The sequence below is a fragment of the Ambystoma mexicanum genome, chromosome 9 (genome assembly GCF_040938575.1).
Source record: "Ambystoma mexicanum isolate Mex_15411 chromosome 9, UKY_AmexF1_1, whole genome shotgun sequence".
NCBI lineage: Eukaryota > Metazoa > Chordata > Amphibia > Caudata > Ambystomatidae > Ambystoma > Ambystoma mexicanum.
Genome location: NC_090931.1, coordinates 793,296,008 through 793,316,161, shown reverse-complemented (window position 1 = coordinate 793,316,161; position 20,154 = coordinate 793,296,008). Strand labels below are relative to the sequence as shown.

Below are 20,154 nucleotides of genomic sequence, written 5' to 3'. Positions count from 1 at the left end.
TTTGTTTTCTCTGTATATTTTTGACCCTGGTGAGAACAGCTATCCTGTACTTAGGGCAAGCAACTTTGAGGTATGGGTTGTATCCTGCATGTGATTTTTATTTTATAGTTGCAAGGATTAAGAACAAATTATTTAGATTCAACTATGATCTTTCTGATGGATTCACCTCCACCAGATTCCTCATCTTTGATCACTGTTAATCAAACCTTTTTATGCTGGGTCCCCATTGAGTACAAATATTGTTCTCCATCCCTCCCGTGAGTTACACAGTAGTGTTGCCGGGCCCCCCAAATACCATGTCTGCTCATATTTTCTATTGAAAGCAGTTCCTGGGCTCCCTTTTTGAAGAGCCCAGTGCCCACCAATGACATCCTCCGGGCTTCCCCTGGGGATCCAGCCGCACTGTTTGAAAACCAGTCTTAGATAGCCCTAGAGAGCAGGAGCTCAGACCTTCTTCAGCGACCAGGGGGCAACAGCATGGCTCTGCACCCACAACTCCATGGCCCTAGAAAGGAAACAATGCATATATATGTAATGCTCCATGGCCCTACAAAGGAAACGATGCATATATATGTAATGCTGCTCCACTGACCTCAGTTCCAGCCCCCCCATGCTAAATATCTAAGTCAACACATAACTCTCTTTGTAAGGGGGAGGGAGTGTAATAAGGATCCTCACTGAGTAGAATCCATCAGAAATAATATGACCAAAGTTAAGTAATGTATTCATCTAATGGTTTGCATCTCTTTTAATCTTAGATAAACTCCCCAAGCAGTATAGGATCTGGAAGAGGGATGATAGCAAGAAGCATCACCTAAACTAGAAAACCGTGCAGCAAAGTTAAGTAATGTATTCATCTAATGGTTTGCATCTCTTTTAATCTTAGATAAACTCCCCAAGCAGCATAGGATCTGGAAGAGGGATGATAGCAAGAAGCATCACCTAAACTAGAAAACCGTGCAGCAAAGTTAAGTAATGTATTCATCTAATGGTTTGCATCTCTCCCATAGATTTTTAATCTTAAATGGACTCCCAAAGCAGTATAGAATCTGGAAGAGGGATGATAGCAAGAAGCATCACCTAAACTAGAAAACTGTGCAGCACTGCACAAGCAAAATGAGTGTTATGACTTGACTGGAACTCTAGGGAGTGAAGCTTGGCAAAGGTCTGCAAAGAAGCCCAGATAGGTGCTTGACAGATTTTCAAGGCAGGAACACTGCCACTAAGGCCCTTGTGGAAAAAGTCCTTAGGCCCTTTGGCACTTCTTTCCCCACTAAGCTATAGCGCTCAGAAGGATAAATTACTTACCGGTAATGTTCTTTCTATGAATTCTTATACCGTAGATTCATAATCTTGATAAGATATTCCATTCAGCATCAGCTGCTCAGAAAATGTTAATGGGTTTTAGCACAGCTCAGCATCATCGCTCGACCTCCTAATACCTTGTCGCACCATTCTTCGACTCCAGATGTGACGGGGTGGTACATATATCACTACGCCCCCACACCTCAGTTCCCCGCCTTTTTTCCCCATGCACAGCAGCCACAGGGAAAAATCCAAAGGATTTCAGCAATTAAAGAAAAATAAATGAATAAATACTTACCTTTGGTAATATTCTTTTTGATGGATGTTCCTCCCACAGATTCTTCATCATAGATGTAGTCTGTCAGCAGCACAGCTCCAGAAACATTATTTTTCTTTTAAACTTACATTTTATTGTCATTTTGTCCAACAGTTTTCAGTTACAGCATGTGACTCGTAGCAAAACAACCACAACAAAAACTGAAAAAAATCTCTCCCCACCCCCCAAAACCCAAGAGATGCATGCTTCAATAAACAACCCAGAATCAGATATGCTTGCGCTTAAATGATACCGCTGTCCATATACATATGACCAGGTGTGATCCAGCCCCACACGTGAATAATTGTTACAGTCCTATAAGTAGTTCTAAGCCACTGGCAGTGGATCTCCCTCCCCCTCCTCTCTCCGGGTTCCTGGACCGCCACCCTGCACCAACTTGATGTCCCCCTCCACCCAACCCTCTCTTCCCCATTTCTCATCATGCTTCCCATTTACCAATCAAAGGACCCCACTCTTCATGAAATGTCCCCATGTGATCATGTACAATAGCCGTCAGCCTCTCCATTGTGTAAATGTCCCTAAGTTTCTGTTCACAGACCACTTTATCCAGGGCTCCCGGGAACTTCCTAGTGCTACCCTGCCCGCTCGAAGTATTGATTTCCACAATCTCGGGAACCTCTCTTGCCCACCCTCTGTCAGAGGGACTCCCAGCACGTCCTGGAGGGGGTCTAGTTCCAGGGCAACCCCCGTGATTTCTTTCATCCAGCCAGCTGAGGACCTCTGCCCAATAAGTCTGAATCACTGGGCGATCCCACCAAACGTGGAACCAATTGGCCCGCTGCCCACAGGCGGGTCTGCAGGGATGAGCCCTGAAACATCTTAGCAAGTTTGACTGGGTCTCTGTGCCATCCATGGAGAACCTTAAATGTGAGCTCGATGGTGGACGTAAACAGGTTACCCTGAAAGGCAACTTTGAAGATCCTAGTCCAGGTCTCCTCAGGAATTTCCTTCCACAGCCAGTTCTCCCACCGCTGCTTGAAGTCCTGTCTATTCCCCACGTCAGCCGTGGTCATGGCCCTATATTTTGCTCTTCCTCTCTCCTGCGGATGCACCCGACTGCTCCGCGCACTGGTCACCCTCTGAACTCGGGGCCAAGGCTCCTGCATTTCCAGTTGCCCTTGCACTGCCTCCAGGCTCCCCAACACTTAAGGGTCTGTATCTGCAACCCTACAGTCCCTTCTCTCTGCACTTATGAGCCACCCGCTGACTACACTTGTGAGCTAACTGCACTTCTCCCTTCCCCTACCCCGTGGCACTTATCCCCTTCCCTGCACTTGCACGATCTGAATGACACAAGGTTTAGGAAGATTGTTATTTTGTCCTCCCTTTGTTCCCCCCCCTCCTTGTCTTGTCGCGCCTAGAAACACTTGTGTACAGGCGCGTTATAAATGCCACATCATATCATATATCATAGTCGCGAGAGGATTCCCTTCCGACCCTCAGCTGAGGCTAGGCCTGCTTTAAATTGTGTCAAATTCCTAGACATATTAACGTCCCACTACCAGTCTATTAGCAACCCCCTTTATCCACAAATATTCAAAGAGGGACATTGCGTCTTTCCCCACGACTTCGGAGACAGCATCGTAGGTAATGAAGGAGCCTTCCGAAAAGAACTGTTAAGCCTGAATTCTTTCCATACCAACCAAAGAACCCCCAATGTAGGATGAGAACAGAGCGGCTCAGGAATCGCACACAATCAGGACTACAAATAATCCCTAACCTTTTTCGGGTGCGCAGCGACCTCCTCAAGAAAGGTCCAATAATTGGCAAGATTGTTCCTCAAATGTTCCACCAGCACTGTCAACTGGGCTGCCTTATAATACATCTGTAAATCAGGGTAAGCAAACCCTCCCTAGTCCTGAGGTAACGTTAGCGCCAAGTGTTTAATCCTCGGGACAAATCGGGCCAGCATGGTTTTCAGCTCTCAAAGATACAGCTCAGGAGTGGGTAGACTCAAAAAGAGATAAAGCACCACTGGAAGAACATTCATTTTGATCTAAACCATTCTCCCATAGCACGAGACCAATAAGGCAGCCCACCTCGCCAAGTACTCTTCCAGCATCTCAAGCATTGGAGTGTAATTCAAGGAGAACATCGTCACACGATCTCTGGAAATCTGGACTCTCAAATACGTACGTTCCACCCCTTTCAACCCTCATATCCCCTTAAACTGCACACTTTTCTCCAAACAGGACCCCTCGCATTTATTCGGCATAACACACGATTTATGAGCGTTGATCTTGAGTCCTGAAAACCGTCCGTATGCCAAAATCAAGGGCAGAAACTCAAGCACTGATGAGTGCACATTCACCAGATATGCCAAGATATCCTCCACAAATAGGGACAGCTAAAAGAACGTTTGCTCGCATTGAATCCCCTTGATCCTCGGGTTGTCACGGACCGCAACGCCAGGGGCTCCAAAGACATAGCGTATAACAAAGGCTAGAAAGAGCATCCCTGCCTTGTCTGTCTGGTCAACCCGAAAGAGGCAGTGAGTGATCCACTGACCAACACCCAGGCTGTCGGGGAGTTGTAGAGTGTTAGGCAGAAACCTGTGCAGTTCCCTTAGGGACCACTGCAAAAGGCTTAAGACTACAGGTGTTGGCAGTAAACCCAATTGGTAGCAGTCTGTACCACCCAAATTTACCTGGTAGCTGTGGCTGAGCAGTCAGACTTCTCTCAAGATGAGTTAGGCAGTATATAGAGTATACACAATAGGTACAGAGATACAGTAGCACAAGCGAACACTGACCAGAGCTTTGGTGTAAAAGTATATATTTATTTAAAGACACACTTGTAAATTACACTTGCACAAAAAGGTAAGTACATTCAACACCCAGTCACTATTATAGATATACAACCCTGATTACTTATTAGACAAGTCTTAGTGAGAAACACCACTTATTTTCAGACAGAGGTGAGCGCTTAACCTAAGATGGCACTCTAATAAGTTATAAAAAGGGAGGGAAAAGGCAGAGTTATAAAAGCACACAATTGCAATACTTTTAAAAGAACCACAGTGAGGCAGGTTAGGCAAAGTCTACTGGAGAGCAAGAAAGTTCAAATGCCAGGCCCACTCTTAGAGAGAGCAGGCGAAATGTATCCAGGATCACACAGTGGGGTTATGCCCAAAGAGTCTTTGTAGATAGTTCCCAAAAGATTGAGATCAAGTCAGGAAAAGTTAGTTAACAGGCCCCAGGCTAACCCAGGTTAGAAAGTCGAGGATTTACTGTCACCCCGAACGATCTGTCGCAAGGGAAGCCAGGCGGGACACAGTACCTGAAATGGGAAGAACGCTCCAGCGGGGGCAGTTGTTCCTGGCAGCGGGTGCAAGTTGGTGTTTCGTCCAGAGGAAGAGGAGGTCTCGACGTGGAGGAAAGATGAAGGTTGTTGCACTGCCAGGGAAGAAACCAGCCGCGGAGTTCTCCGGTTAAAAGGTACTACCCTTTTCTTCGCGGTAGTGGTAAACCGTGGTATTCCGGTTGCCGGGGTGCTTGGCCCAGGCAAGTTGGCCATGAGATGATCCAGGAAGGCGAAAAGGCGGGCAAACTGGTTATCCCCACCAGTCAAAGGAAGAAGACTCTCTGGACTGGAGATCTCCTCCTCTGTCGTCGGGAAAAGTGGTGAGACGGTTCAGCAGGGCTCCATCGGTGGTGTCGTCGTTGCAGGTCGGCTCGGTTTCTCCCTCCTCGGATTCTTTAGGTCCTGAGGCGACTTCTGAAGTTCCAGTCCCCAAAGCCCTGCTTTTATGCAGAAAACCCCCATTCATCAGTCCTAGCTGTCACTCAAACATGCTAAGTGGTGAGCCGGGCGGCTCACCACTGGGCCAATCACACAAGAGTGCTACTTGAGTTGCTGAGGCAACTCAGTCCAGGGTGCCTAAACCCCCTCCCGCACCCCCTGTGGTACCCAGACAGAGTGGCACCACTTTTGGAGGCTTCTGTGGGGAAGCCCGCCAAAAAGTGGAACAAAGGGCTCGACTTGGGTTGGAGTCACAGAAGCGAACACAAACGCCATTTTGGAACCGAGTTTTGGCAAAAAATACCAACCGGTGAATTTATATTAATTTAATAAACCGGCGGTATGTTGGAGGCTATATTAAAAAGTGGTAGCCTCGAACAATGGGAAAATCCCATAGGAATATATTTGCGGTCGAATATAAAAAGTAGTATCCACTGCCACCAGCCAAAACTCGGTAGGGGGGGACTGGACGGTGCCCCCTCGAACAACAGACCCCGGGGCAATCGAATTGCCCCGACCAGTACGCCCACAATATGACGGTTTGTACTGGTTCTGTGCACAATTTAAGACTAGTAAAGCCAATGGTGACTTTACATGCCCTGGGAGACAGTAGTCAGTCCCAGGGTATGGAGTCTATGTTTGGGGGTCGCTACGACACCCCTGGGTTACTGCACGGAGGGTGCTGTGTAACCCACATACCAAAAACACATGCAAAGTCAAAGGAACACCTCAAATCATGTCTAAGAGTGGGAGAAAAAGAGTCTCACTCTTAGCAGAAGAAAAAAATAAACCCCAAAAATCCAGTAAAGCTGCTGGGGGACTCACTAGGTTTGGGAAATTAGTCTTAGCAGAGAATTCTCCCTAACATAGAGGGCCACATGTGGGGCCCCACGCAAAACTTCTCCAGGACCTGGAGCATATACGGCCATTTGACCCGGTCAAAAGTCTTTTCCGAGTCCAGAGATATCAACGCCCGTCCCTTGCACTACATGCATCAGATCGATTGTCTTTCTCACGTTGTCCGATCCCTTTCTACCCTGGATAAACCCCACCTCTTCTCCATGGATCAGTTTTGGAAGTATCGCTCGAGTCTCCGACCCAGGAGTCTTGCCAATATCTTCACGTCTGAATTAAGAAGCGCTATATGCCGGTAGGAGGAACACTCCCCCGGTCTTTCCCCCGGCTAATGGATAACAACTATGATAGCGGTAAGCATTGAGGAGGGGAGAAGCTCCCCCTCCAACACCCTATTAAAAACCTTGGCCAGATGCAGTGCTAGGAGAGACCGGACCGACTTAACGAGAATCCATCATCCCCTGAGGTGGTGCCAGACTTTAATCCCTTAATCATTACGGGCCACCACCTTCAAAGTGATCGGATCGTCATTGCTGTCCACCAAGAGGCCAGACAAACCCGGTATTCGCAGCAAGTCCAGGAACTGGGACGCTGCTTCACTATCTCCCGTGGACTCTGAGGTGTATAAGGCCTCGTAAAACACGCCAAACTCCTCACCTATTTCACCTGGATCGAACAGGTCTCTCCCCACCCGATTTCTAATTTTGTTGACTAACTTAGATATCTGCACCTCTTGTAGGCACCACACCAAGTTTCTGTCTGCTTTATCCCCTCTCTCATGATATTTCTGTTTCAGGAAGGTTAACTTCTCTGTATCTTGGAAAAGTAGAGACTTTAGCCGTGCTTTATATGTATGCAGCAGCGCTACCCATTGCAGGTTCATACTTCTTGCCCTAGCCCCCTCCAGCTCTAAGGTTCTCTATCTTCGACCGTAAATCCATCTCCTCCCTCCGCCTCTCCCGCTTTTTCTGTGCACCCAAGCCCATCATTACACCTCTAAATGTGACCTTGAACCCCTCCCACAGAAACCACGGGCTGGTGTTCTCCCCGTCAAACTCAAAGCATTCCTGAATGTGGGTTCAAAGCGTCTGGGCTAGCAACTTATCCTTCAACAGCAGGTCAATGCACACTCACCTCCCGGGGGCCATCAGGCTCACCCCTCTCCAAACACCACCCGGACTAAATCGTGGTCCAAACGAGCTGACAAACCCCTTCAGAGCTGAACCCACTAGGACTAGGTCAATTCTGGAGTACGAGTCATGGACACGAGAATTAAATGTGAAGGGGGACTCTTCCCCAGAGTTCGACGTCAGAGCGTCTTCAACCCCCAGGTCTCCGTTAAATTATAAGTTACTCACTGTAGTGACTAACGTACTCCTAGTCCATTGTCCCCTTTCCTCCATACTGTATGGGCGTCCCTTGCAAAAGACAGGAACAGAACCTTTTTCACCAGAAGAAATGTCTTTTCCACTTTTAAATTAGAAGCTACCTGACTGACACTCGAGGTGGCTATCTGCGGGAGGACCACGTTGGGGAGACAAACTCCATAGAGGCAGGAAAGCACTCCATCAAAATAAACCTTCAGATGTTATTCTTAATGACACCCATGTGCCTTTGCAACATGCCTGTATGGCTTATTGTGATGCAGATAAATAATTTCCAAGTTTTCTTGACCAACAACTTTATTTACCCCCCCTCCACCCTGTTATTTAGTACTGAGACGAGGAAGAGGGATGGCACAATGGGAATGACTACAAGTGGTAAGCAAACGCAGCGTTCTAGCATTTGGAAAGTATTAACTAATACTGTGAAGTTTAAAAAACACACATCTGAACAGAAAACAAGTGAGAGGCAGAGACTGTAGCGGAACGAAGCTTGTGCTGATGTTGTTTGGAATGCTGGAGGTGAGCACACTGTGGAAGGCATCACAAAGGCCGGTGAGAACGGCGTGCAGAGAGACCGGGCCAACAGAAGCTCACTGCTTTATTGCTATAGGCAGCTGGAGCCACCAGAAGCAAAGGGCTATTAAGCAGGAGCCAAACGGCTAACGGGAAGCACCCCCAGTCGGAAAACCGAAGGAGAAGATAAAGAAAGGACATGAGAAATGCCAGAGCTGCCCGGTAAGCCCCAAGAGAGTGAGTGGGTGGGTTACCGAGTGCTTTAGAGCGAGTTTTGCATATCGTTAACAGCGTGAGAAAGCCCAATTAAAGTAATTGGAGGAACTGATACAAATACTTAGTGTTAGGAAAGGGTCAGTGACTCAACTCTTGGGAAGGGAGACTGACACAGATTCAGTGGACCGGTTCCTAGTGATTGCATCGAATGCAAAAGCATTGAAAAAAAATGCATCGAAAAAACCCATGATAGTAAAAAACAAACCTTTACCTACAAAAAAAAATACTTTTTTCGATGCATTTTTTAAAAATGCTTTTGCATTCGATACTATGTATTCGATGCAATGCCTGGATACCAGTGGAGCGGAGTTGCTCTTCCAGGTGTTAGCCAGATTTGGGATAGACCTAGCCATGCATAGCTGGATACGGCTGATGTACCAAGTTTAAAGACTTGAGGGGGTATTTGTACTCCTGCCCTCCCTATGGCAGAGTAGAAGCACAGAGCACCCCAGCAAAGATTCTCTATATGGTCGAATGGACGAGCAACCAAGGCTCAAGCTCTCAGGAGGTGATGCAGGCTGGTTCTTAAGTACAGTGTAGTCCCCAAGTCCCCCACAAAGGAATGTCCACACACTACGTTATGTGATAACACAGTTCTTTATATAAAAATAAGGTTCAATATATATAGGCAATCAATAACACACTTTGTACGTTGGTAAATCTAATATGGCAAATATATACAATGTCTGTGTGGTACCACACTTAGTTATGGACCTCTTTAAAATGCACTAACTGCTGACAGGTTCTAATGGCATACAATCAAACAGTAAGGTGTATCAGCATAGGAAATAGGAAGGAAGACAAGTTAGATTAAACAATGGCAGAATGGTACTTTAGCTACTAAAACACAGTCTGTGTGAGGATCCCCCCCCACGTGGGAGACCTGTATTAAAGTGTATTAACAAGCCCAGTCCATTCATGTTAAAATAGTCTGGATTCCTGGTAAAAAAAAATGTCCACTACACCAATGTACCTGAGTTAGCAGAGTTTCTTCGATGGTTCGTCGATTAATTCCTCGAGGGTGAACTCGCTTTAAAGCGGGAGCCACGGACATCGAGAGTCCTCGAAGGATGTGAACCCTGGCTTCGGGATTCCTCGATGAAGAGTTTGGTGTGCAAAGAAGGATCGATAAAGAATGTAGGCCCGGGAGCGGGCATCCAGTGTGGGCGTCGGATGTCGCCGATCGGTACTCGACCACGGCTGGATTTCGGATCTTCACTTGTCAGCGTTTTAGTGGACTTCGGGTGGTGGGAAACCCACTGGCGGGTTCTCCTTGGTCGATGGCGACCTCGACTTTATCCGGCAGGACAAAGACAGACAGTGATGGCAAGGGGGCCCTACGTTTTAAATGTTCTTACGCAAAATGTGGAGCATTGAGGCTCCAATCGTCGAGCAGCACAGCATCAAGCTGTCCCCGCTTCTGAGCAACATGACTCGACTGGCTTCCAGCGGTTACGGAAATTCTCCAAACCTCGGCCGACGGCAATGGACTGCGATGGCCTTGATGTCCCGGTGCTTTACTTCACGATTTCTCTGCAGACCCAGTCTCCGGTCGACAGCCTTTCGGGACTGGCTTCCAGGGCGCCTCGATGAAGATCAGCTTGAACACGATGTTCCCTCGCAGCTCGGGGAGAGGTCTCCTAGCCAGGTCCTCTCTCGGTACACTCCTCGACAGACTCGACAGCTTTGGATTTTGTTGAAGGAAGCAAACCTTCTTCTTCCTGCTGGGCTTCATGGATAAGCAGCTTCAAGTTTCAACTTCGCTTCTGAACAATTCTGGTAAGTGAGAGGTCTCCAGATACACAGTTCTGTCTCTCATTCACACTGCTGAGCCAAGCTCAGTCAACCAACCAGTTAGAAGGGCATTCATGCAGGCAGGCAGCCAATCAGGCAATTCTCTTCCACCCAGACACCCATAACAAGGAATGTGGATTGGGGCAAGCACCGAGCCTTTCAGCACAACACACTGCATTCATGTCAGTTTCAGGCAGGGCTATCTCATTCTTTGTGTCACACACACACAGATACCAGACACCCATAACATGAACTGCATATTGATAACACACTCCATTCACACAGGTCCCACCCCAAGGGTGCACCCACAACATACAGTCATTCGGAAGGCTCCAGCCAGTCTGGCCTGGACTTCCCTACAATACCATATATGGTTCTTCCACCCAACAGGCAGTCAGCGGAAGGGACAGAGTCAGGGTTTCCCAGGACTTTGGGAAAACAAGGTAACGGGCAATAGAAACAAAGAGGCCACAGGGGCCATCTTGTCTCCTATCAGGAATCCACCGATTCCTAAGGCAGGGCCTGGGTATCCCAAAATGGAGGATACTCAGAGCACCTGTCAAATTCAGCATGAAGCTGCCACCAGCCCATACCCTGCTCTTTGGGACACACAAAGGTGCCCAAAAACATACACTGGGGTACAGGGTTGCACCCCCACCCATGGGTGCCAGAAGGCTAGCCCAAGGGTCTCTGTTCACTACAACCAAAAAGAGGAAGAGCTGCACTGCCAGGAGTCCCACATGGACTCCTGTGCAGAAAACAACACAGAACACACATGATAAGGGAGTACAGGACAAGGACATGGAGGCCATGTCCCTCCAATGCATTTCCAGCATCACACCAATTGCCTCTGGCAAGTGTGAAAATGGGCACGGAAATCCCCTGGATGGCAACTGAGTAGGGGCACGCAGTAGGGATGCCCCCCATTCTCTTCGCGCTCTCACTGGAACCCCTAGCAAATATCTTCAGGGTCCAGTTCCGAGATGCAGGTATCACAGTAGATGGACAAACACATGTTATTTCTCTGCATGCAGATTATGTTCTTCTTTATGTCCAAAGCCCTGGGCAGCATGTCCCATACATGTTAAAAGTAATGGCCAATATAGGTAGGCTATCAGGGTTTGCAGCAAACGGGAGCAAGTCAGTGGCATTCCCGTTGGGATCCCTAAAGGCGGAAGAGCGGCCCGACTTACCGGTAGTAGGGGTACAATGGGAGACAGTCATTCAAGTACCTGGGCGTACAAGTGCACCATGATACTGCATGTACCTTTCAATACAATATGGGAAGAGTCTGGAGGACAGCATGAAGTTCTGCAAAAGACTGCCTCTCTCTCATGGGGAAAATTGTGGTTTGTAAAATGATCATTCTCCCGCGGTTCTTATATTTCTTTGCCAATATCCCCTTCTAGATCAGACCTCTCTTCTTTAATGATATGATAAGTCATTTATAACGTGCAACAAGACAAGGAAGGGTAGACAGAGGGAGGACAAAACAAAATCTTACTAGGCCTTGTGTCATTCAGATCGTGCAAGGGGGAGGGAAGAGGAGAAGTGCCAGGGGGCAGGGCGGTGGGGAGATTGCAGTGGCAAAAGTGCGATGGGTGGTGGATCAAGTAAGTGCAGGTAAGCAGGGCACTGTAGGGTTGCAGATACAGTCCCCAAGTGGGTGGGAGGCCCAGAGGCAGTGCAATGGGCTACTAGTCGTGCAGGAGCCTGGTGCCCGTGAGGTTCAGTGGGTGGCCAGATAATCAGTTCGCGCAGCTGACGGGAGCATCAGCAGGGGAGATGGAGAAAGCAGGGTTTAAGGTCATTGCATCAAATTCCTTGCATCTAAATGCATTTGCATAAAACATTTTCCATCTAAGAAATTAGCATCAAATGCATTTATTTTTCTTTTTGGGGGGGGGGACCCCTAAACCCCTGTTTTTTTACCCTTTAAAATACTCCAGAACAAAAAGTAACCCTTCACCCCCCAAAAACATGCATTCGATGCAACTTTTTTAGATGGAAAAAATTTGATGGAATGGCATTAGATGCAATGACCAGATACCAGAAAGCGGAAGTGAAAAGAAAGGTCTTGACTTGATTTTGGAACCTTAGGTGGTCCTTCTCAAGTTTGAGAGAGGCAGGGAGGCTGATCCAGAGGAAGGCCCCCACTGAGGACAGAGATCTACCCCCCACTCTCTGCCTGGAGAAGCGTCTGACCCTCAAAGATTTGGAGGTGGCTAAGCGGAGGGCTCGAGGAGGAAGATGCTTAGGAAGAGAGAATTGGATGCCTTCTGACCCTTCACTGGCAGAAAAGTCCTGAAGAGGACCTTGAGGAACTCCTTGACAAGTCTGTGCGACCACAGCAAAGACCTACCTAGCGTCCTGGCATAACCGGGTAGGACAGTCAGGTGCACTTTGATAGAGGCGTGAGCCAGTACAGCCTTGGCCAAGGAAAGCAGGTATGGCAGGAGCTGCAGGGCTGACACACGCAGAGGAGGAAACTTTTGAGTCTGGCATCACATGGAGAAGTGCTTCCACTTATGGCCGTAGCACGTCGACATTGAAGAAGCTCTGGCCCAGGCCAGGATGCCCTTACATTCCAGCGGCAGAGCTCATGTCCAAACTGTAGGGCTGCAGGAGCCAGGCTCTGAGGATCAGCGACGCCGGGTCGTGGTGTTGGTTCTTCCCCTCCTGGTCAGGCGGCACCATGAGCGAAGACGATGGGTGTTGGGGAGAATTCTCATCTATGGCTAATTTCCCTCACCTAGTTAGTCCCCCAGCAGCTTTGCTGGACTTCTGGAGTTTATTATATTAGATAAACGTGGTACTGTTCTTGGCTATTATATTAGCCTCAAACATAAACATGCTTGACCAAATCGTCTTTCTTTTGGCTCCTGTTGGGTTTATTCGCCATTTCTTTTTGTTAAAGTCCTTCTTGCGTCTTACTTTGCGCGGAAAACTAGGTTCGCCTTCTTTGTTCACTGTTTTTTGGCAGGCTTCTGCACAGAAGCCCTCCTCAAGGCGCCTGGGTGTCAAGGTGGGCTGAATGTGAGGGAGGGGTGTAGTCCCCCCTGCACAGGGTTATCCTACGAAACCCAAATCGCACTTTGTCATGATTGGTCAAGGTGGTTGTCCGGGCTGGACAACCCCCCTGCTGAGTGATTGACAGCCAGGCTGTGTGAATGGGGGTTTTGCGCATTAAAGGCAGGTCTCTTGGCAAAGAAGTCAGAGAGTCGCCACTGGAAATACAAGGAACTGACGAGAAGCGGAGAGAACGACGGCTGATGCAACTACCCCGTCCCGGTGAAGCCCTGCTGCAGTCCTGAGCCATCTACCTTCAACGACTCAGAGAAAATCCAGTCCGGAGTCTTCTTCCCTTGAGCTTGGTGGGGATAATCAGCTCATCTTCCACAGCTAGAGGATCCTCTTCCTTGGTCGAAATCGTTGCACATAGCTCTAGTGGTCCAGATAGCCACCTGAAGAGCCTCTGCTGTTTTTAAGGAGCGAACCTTTTATTCCGTGTCGCTGCTGCCGGCCTCATCCCTGTGTGGTGCAGACCCCCTTCAGACGGCCCCCTTCACAACGAAGCTCCAGGAATCGTGGGTCTGCAGGAAACCACTAGGAACAACTGCCAGGGCACCAGCTGCACCGTTGGAACAAGGTACTGTGTTCTGCTTGAGGAAACTGGGTGAATCCCTTTTCTTAATTTCCAAGGCTTGCCCTCGTCTTCCCTCCTTCTTATAACTTTTGCTTCCGAACATTGACAATATCGAAGTACTTTTGGCTACGTTGAATCTCAAACTATCTGACTGTGTGATCCTCGGCAACAGGCCCCGGTGTCTCTCAACCCTGGCTCTGGCCCTTTGACTTTTGAACTCCTGTCTTTGAGTGTTTCTCGATTCTGCCTGCCTAACCAAAATATTGCCTGTGATTTTTGCCTCCAACTCCCTCTGGGTATCTCAAGTGCTGTGTTTTTACCCCGGTAGCATTTCATGTCACGGATACACGTTTAGTTAGTAGACCGAACTGTCAAAAAGTGATCGCAATTGTATTCGCGGTAAAGTGTTTTGTTCGAAACACCGGCGCATTGAACACAGGGTACTTACCTTGAGACTTACTGTACACAGTGAATTGGTTAGTTGTAGTATATTTAACGTGTGGTTTTTATTTAAGTTTAATAGAAGTGTTGTGTTTATAACGAATGGTTTAAAAATAAATGTACTTATATTTTTTACCTGAAACCTTGAGTCAGTGTTTGCTTGAGTCACAGTAACTGTGGTCCCTTGGTGTAATCTCTGCTACTGCTCATATACTCTTGAGATAAACCTGGCTGCTCTGCTACTGCTAACACTATAACTTCGTAGTACAGGCTTGTATCAAAGGTAAAACTTGTATTGCCACCTGTAGTCTTAACCATGTGTAGTGGTCCCTAAGGGCACTGCACAGGATTCTGCCTAACAATGGGTTCGCCAAGCACTTCCTGGCTGCGGCAGAGACCACTGCGTCAGGAGAAGGCTAGGACCTCAAGCACTTGGGGGTCGAGTCCAGGACACTGTACTACTTCTCAAGTCTATCCCGCTTGGGCGGCGCAGTGCTCGGAGTCTTCATCAGAGCCAAGGCCTCCTACCAGATATCATCTAGCAAGGGAACAGCATGGTCTTCCGTCTGGACCTGCGGCGCTGGAAGAGGAATACCTCCTACTTAGTCTCTTCAGGCACCAGATGAAAGAAGTCCGAGGCCCTGGACATCATGGTGTGAAATGAACTCACTTCATGAAGTGTAGAAGCCCTGGTGGGCTCTCCGTCAGCCGGTAGAAAGTCATCGGTCTCGGTGTCTGTAGTAGACGTATCTGTGCCCATGTCCGTGTGCGGTGCCGGCTCCTCAGCTGGAGTCAAACCACGATGCAGAGGTGGTGGTGTTGGTTGACACCTTGGGCCAACTGGGTCCTTTGATTTACGCTTCGGCAGGGGTGGGATCCCGGCCGAAGGCCTTGGGGGGGCTCAGAGATGGGGCAGGACCTGGTGTGGGGGGCCGCCTCTGCTGGATCTCAGACACTAGTGTGTGCAGCTTTGTTAGAATATCCAATGACATGTCTCTTGTCTGAGGAGTGAAAGGAGCGATCGGCAAAGGGTCCAGGCTGATGCGCCTCCTCTGGCATGGGGGAGAACTGGGCTTACCCCATGGGGACCCCCCTACAGTCACGTTCAATGACCCCCTTCTTGGTCTTAATAATAGTCCTCAGGCAGATTATCGCCACCTTCGTGGATCCTACCGTTTTCCTTCTCCATAGACTTCTGGAGCGGAGTGGCGAGGGGAATTGTCCCCATTCCTGGGGCGCCAGTTGCCTTAGTCGGCGCCGCCACAGCCGATTCACACAGTGGTGGTAAGGACAATTGTGCTGGGGGGTTGAGGGGGGAGGGCGCTGCGGTGACAGTGGACACCACCTTCATGGCCAGGCCCCCCTTCGATGAAGACACGGTTGGCAACATTTTCTGAAAAACTCCAGACAAAAAAATAGCTCGGAGAGCGAGAAGATGACTGCCAACACTGAAGCGTGCAGTAACAATCTGAAGATGGCCACCAGGGGTGGAGCTTAGGGAGAGAACGGTCATTGAATCCGGGCAGTAAGACTCGGAGTACAGTGATTGCTTTATAGGAGAAAGGCAGTTTTCAAGCTAAAGCAAAACTATTTTCTTTTTACTGAGGATTCCCAGCCTGACGACGGGGAATATATTCATGAGCATGTGAATTCATGCCAGAACGCTTGCTGTAGAACTGGGATACTATACCAGAGGAACCCCCTACCCCATAAGTGCTCCACGCGATTCTCACACTAGGGGCGGAGCTCCATGCAATCACGCAATTATACACAGTGTTGCAAGAGAACAAAACAATGCCCCCCCTCCCCTGGGCAAGGTCCGGGAAAGTGGGAACGGAACCTGGGTTTTCCACTAGAAGAGAAAACCTCATACCAACTAGGAGTGCTTGTTTATGTTGAAAATTTCAAAAGGATTTATGTTGGAAACTGTACATGTTACCACCAATGATGTAATTGGGACACAACTTGTCATAATCATTCGATTCACCTTCTTTTTGGTTTACCCGGATTTTTTATAGCTTAAACCGTACCATTGTTGTATTTTGAATTACTGTATTTTACGACACCCTTCACGGTGCACTGTGGAAACTAACAGTGCAACAGACAGAGACTTTCGTTTATATAAAACCTGTTTACTTTCTGTTTTAACCTGTTTTGAGTCAGTTTGGTCCTTTTCTTTGTCTTACTCCAGCAGGCGGACAGAAATATTGAAATACACACTTTAATGATTATGTATTGTGTCAAACTATTGAGCACAGTTGTATGCTGCTTGCCATCTAAATTACAAATTTACAGCCTCAACTGTTATGGATATGTGACTCATTGGAGCCATCTAACTTCTGTTCTAGTTGAGATATTTGACCTGGGATATTATCCCGCAAGGAGTGCAGCTTTGGGCTCCTGGTCGGCAACGTCCAGAGTGTGTGTTTTTTGTACCTATGTATTTTGATCTCGAGTGGCCTCGAGATTTTCCCAGCCGCACCTGAAATTTGTCTTACTCTACCTGATGAGACATACTAATACACTACCCTACTTACGAGGATTATCTTCTTATTGAACTTAGATTTGCCTAATTCAGTAGTGCCTCCCACCCCCCTATCTCCCCAACGTCTGTGCTAGCATTCCAAAGGACTCATGCAATGCTCACATCAAACTGATTCAATTTAATGTGGTACACTGGGTCTATGTTACGCAGCAGAAGTTACATATTTTTTTTTAATATAAAATGTTTTGGTTTACTTTCAAACCTCTCATCTTGTTTCCTTTAACTCTATTTGGCCTTCTTATAAGTTGTGCCGGATATTTTGCCTCTGTGCTGGCTGTCGTTAGCTTTCTTTTGTGCTTTTGACCTTAACTTTGGTTTGATTTTCTTTAGCCTGTTTGTTTTAAGTTCAATATGTTGTTCCAAAATGATATAGCGAAGATTAGTTGTTTTTCGTTTCCTGCTATCATCACTGCCCAACAATCTTCTGGGGTGTGTGCCTTTGTCGACTTCATGAACCATTCTCTGGATAGCTGTCTTTTTTCTTTGAGAGCAGGGCAGATCATGATTATATGGTGTAGGGTCTCTGTTTTTTTGTTTTTGCAGAATCTGCAGTACATTTTTGTTTTGGGGATTTGTTTTCTTGCTGCCATTACTTCTCGTGGTGGGAGGATGTTTAGGCGCAGTCTCATGAACGTGTCTCTTATTTTTGAAGAGGGGAAAATTGTCAAATACGCCGGTAACTGGTTAATTCTTCTGGCATCGAGGGCGCAGTGCATATGGTGTTGGTACTTAAATTTGTCTTGTATAGTCTTCATCCAATCATTCTCTTATTTTGGTTTTTGCTTTTTGAGGTCTTTCTAGCAGCATTTCCAGTGAGATATCTGTTTTTTTTTGGCTTCTATCGCTGTTTTCCATATTGCAAGGGTGTCCTCTGTGTTACTGCTTTTATCAAATCTGAGTATTTCAAGCGGTGGCGCATAGCTTGGGCTCATGATTTTTCTGTATAAGTCGAGTTGCTTCCATAATGCAATGGATTCAAGTGATTGTAGAGCGAGTTCTGCTCTTATGCGTGTCGCAGGCAGGGACATCGGTAGGTTTAGGACTTTTCTCCAAAATGTTCCTTCCAGTTGCGTCCATATGGATTTGTCGATGTTTAGCATCGTGTCTGCTCCATAAGTTAATACTGCTGTTACTTTTTGCTTGTAGAAGGTGACTATTGGAGTGAAGGAAAATTTTCCGTATCTTCGATGTAGTATTCTAGCCTGTCTCGGTAGTGAGGCTGTCTTCTCTTTTAGTAGCTGCATCCAATCTTCTTCTGTGGGGTATTGGGATATCCATACTCCTAGATATTTTATTGTTTTTACTTGCTCCACTCTGTCTTTTCCTATGTGGAAGGAGAGCGTTTTTCCAATTATTCTTGTTACTTTCTTCAATGTACTGATTTTCGTTTTTTGTGTGTTAATTTCCAGCTGGTTCTTTCTCATATATTCTAGTTTTTCCAATGCTATCTGCAGTCCTCTGGGTGTTTTTGCTAGCAGCACTATTGTCATCGGCATATATGATGCATGGTATTGCAGTGTTGTGTATTTTTGGCGGGTTCATTTGGGGAGCATAGACGTTTTCCTCGAGGTCTGCCATGTAGAGGTGGAAAAGTGTGGTGGCCAATGGGCATCCTTGTTTCAGCCCATTCCATGTTCTTATTTGTTCTGTTAGGGTGCCATCTTTTGATAGTCTAACACTTAAATTGGTGTTTTCATACAAGAGTTTCATGGGTTCGATGATGTTGTCTGGGCACTTCCATGCATTGAGCTTTTCCCACAAGGCGTCTCTGTTCACGGAATCAAAAGCCAGTCTCAAGTCTACGAAAGCAGCGTATATTTGTGATTTCATTCTTCTGGCTTCGTGTTTCAGTATGTTTAATATCAGGAGGTTGATGTTAGTGCCGATCATTTTCACGAACCCTGTTTGTCTAGTAGCATATTTTCTTTCTTTTGTTGCCCATCTGTTTAAGTTTTCTAGTAGAAGTTTGGCAAAGATTTTCCCTAGTGGATCAAGTAATGCTAATGGACGGTAGTTTCGTGGGTCCTTTGTGGTACCATGTTTGAATATAGGTATTATCGTTGCTTGCCTCCATGTTTTGGGAATTGTTTTGGTGCTTTGTATCATTTTGAAGATGCTCTCGCATATTGCTCCCCATACTTGTGGATTTTGTTTTATAATCGTATTTGACAGGCCATCCGGTCCTGGGGCCCTAGATGTATTTAGCGATCTAATTGCCTTTTGTATATCTTCGAGGTCCCATTCCCATTGCCATGTCGTTTTTTTTGTCATGCGAATATTTCTCTTCGCGTCCTTTTTGTTTCCATATATTTCTGTGAAGTATGCTGTCCAGTTTGCTTCAGGTACATCACTGATCATTGCATTTTGTGTTTGAGTTTGGCCATGTAGCAGTGCCCATAGTTGTCTTGTGTTGTTTTTGTTGATGGTTTGAAGCATCTTCTCGGCGTCCTCTTGCATTATTGTGGCTCTGCTGTTCTTTATCCAGTTTCTGTATTGTTGTTTCGCCGCTGTTAGTTGTTTTGTTTTCTCAATTGTATTTTGTTTCAAAATCTTTTTTATCTTGGTTCTCAGTTCCTTTTTTTTGTTTTTATTTTCTCGTTGAAAGCATGAGCGTGCTTTTTAACTGTATTTCCTTCATCCAGTAATCTATTCTGGGTCTTATAGGGCAATAGTAGCCATTCATAGTTAATCTTTTCTTTGTCTGTTAAGGTTGATTTCTTCATTATCTTCGGAAGTTCCTCTATCGTTTTTTGTCGTAGTCTTGATCTGCTTCTTCCATTGTTTATCTCTAATTCTATTGGTTCCATTCTTCTATTGATTGGTTTCATTGTGTTCCAGGTTCTTCTCATTATGAAGTGGTCGCTTTTTTTGGTTTGGATGTTTTGTGTTTCACTCAGGTTATCATATATACCCTTGGTCAAGTATATGTAGTCAATTGTGGCCGATGAGTTACCTCTTGCCCAGGTTTCCATCCTTTTTCCTGTTGCACTGTCTACAGTATCAGACCTGCTCAGGTTCCTACATGTTGTTTCTTTATTCCAGTTCTTGACTCATCGGCAGGTGGTTTTTATCTATTCTTTCCTTTCTTTGTCAAATAAATGTATGTTTAGGTCTCCGCATATTATGCATTTAGTGGTTTGATGTTTCTCCTTAGCGTTGTCCAGAGCCGTGAATATGGCATCTATGAATTTCTCGTCGGATATACTCGCTCGGTTCATGTAAAGGTTAACTAGACACCACTTTTTCTCTATCGTGCGTTTTCTTATTGATGGTTCTTTCGTCATTTCTTCTGTTTTGCATTTTAGTATTGTTAATT

General features: G+C 46.7%; 1 protein-coding gene across 3 annotated transcripts in view; it reads right to left on the bottom strand.

The window, feature by feature from the left end:
• VPS8 (VPS8 subunit of CORVET complex) overlaps nt 1–20,154 on the bottom strand; it is a 2,529,257-nt gene that overhangs the window by 975,129 nt on the left and 1,533,974 nt on the right. The window lies entirely within an intron of this gene.